We start from the raw sequence: 1944 nt of genomic DNA, 5'->3' as shown, positions 1-1944 counted from the left end.
TTGAACATGACAATGAGTTCACTGTACTCAACTGGCCTCCACAGTCACCAGATCTCAAACCAATAGAGCATCTTTGGGATGTGGTGGAACGGGAGATTCGCATCATGGATGTGCAGCCGACAAATCTGCAGCAACTGTGTGATGCCAACATGTCAATATGGACCAAAATCTCTGAGGAATGCTTCCAGCACCTTGTTGAATCTATGCCACGAATAATTGAGGCAGTTCTGAAGGCAAAAGGGGGTCCAACCCGTTACTAGAATGGTGTACCTAATAAAGTGGCCGGTGAGTGTATATATATATATATATACAAAGTTGCAAATTCTATACATCTTTATTAAGCCATAAGACAAACATCACAGAATGTACATTGTACAGTCCATTAGAAGATTTTTAACCAGGAGTCACCTAGAACATTTATGAGCAACATATGTTAAATATTTATACCCTATACAATCCTATTACCATGTATCCCCCTTGAGCATAAATAATAACAGCTCACAACAGTGGTTTACTGTGCATAACACCAAATTCTTTTTCAATAAGATATTGCATACCTTGCATGGGGAAACGCCACACAACCCTGCCCCAGGAACGATCAAATAGAACAAAGTGCCTGATCCGCACAGATTAAAACCATCATTTTATTCTAAGTTATATAGTGTTCTATATAGTGTCCTTTCACAAACAGACAAGAGGAAATCACTGCCCTTTCCAGCAAACATTCGCTACATCGCAACTTAAAGATGTCTGAAAAGCAGAGAGGTCAACTTCCAAACACAATGCCTATGCCTTGTTCTCTAAAAAGTAAGAACATAGCCAGTAGCATTGGTCAGGTAGGCAGTAGTAGTAGTAGGCAACAGCTCCATCCCCCTTTGTTCTCTCAAAATGTTCAACAGATCATTAGAGGAGGAAAAAGTGAGTGATATTGTAGATTGGATGACTCACTCCCCCTTTCTTGGAGCAAAGTTCCAAACAGTCCTGCCCCTCTTCCTTTAAGCACAAATGAAGCATGTCCTTTGGGTCTTCTGTATCTTCAATGACTACAGATACTCCTTTTTTGTAATGGGAAGTGGCCATCGATATTCAACATAGTCAAAAAAATCATCCCTGTCGAGTTTTTAGAGAGCAGACAGTGTTTGGATTAGCCGTAAGTGGAGTTTTATGGGTAGACGATTGAAGCTGTGTGCATCCATGAATGACGTGGCACATTAATAGCGGGAAATCTATAGGTGGGCCAAGGAGTCCAACAACATGAGCTATGACAGTCTGATAAAACAGAAACAGGCATCTGGATTGGGGTGGCTTGGCGTGGAATCTGAGGAGTTAAAGGGGTTGTCTACTTTCAGCAAATATTTGATTTAGTTTGTGTAATGAAATGTTATATCATTTTCCAATATACTGTCTGTTTCAATTCCTTGTGGTTTTATAGATCTCTGCTTGCTGTACCTCTATAGAAAGCTTCTCTATTTACTTCCAGTGGATATAATCTGTCCAAGGTGATGTGATGGACAGGTGCAGGAGCCATTATTATCACACAACTCCTATTACATCTCAGTGATAATAACGGTTTGTGCACCTGCGTGTCCATCACATCACTATGGACAGATTATATCCACTGGAAGTAAATAGAGAAGCTTCCTATAGAACAACATATATTGAAAGTATATTGAAAAATGGAGTAACTTTTCCTTAAACAAACAATATCAATTATTGATGATAGTGGACAACCTCTTCAGAAGAGGTGGAGAACGGTGATTGGGGGCATGGCAGTAACAAAACGTAGAGGCAAGATAGGGCCTGCTTTGGGAACAGTGGAGGTCTCAAGAGGCCTGCGGGTATCAGCAAACGTCGCCAACTCTGGAGGCAAGCTCTGCAAACCGAGTTGTGGGTCATTGTAATACATGTCCTTTACAACACACTGGTTCCATGTCTTAAGGGGTC

The sequence above is a fragment of the Engystomops pustulosus genome, chromosome 4 (genome assembly GCF_040894005.1).
Source record: "Engystomops pustulosus chromosome 4, aEngPut4.maternal, whole genome shotgun sequence".
Classification (NCBI taxonomy): Eukaryota; Metazoa; Chordata; class Amphibia; order Anura; family Leptodactylidae; genus Engystomops; species Engystomops pustulosus.
Note: the sequence above shows the minus strand (reverse complement) of the source record.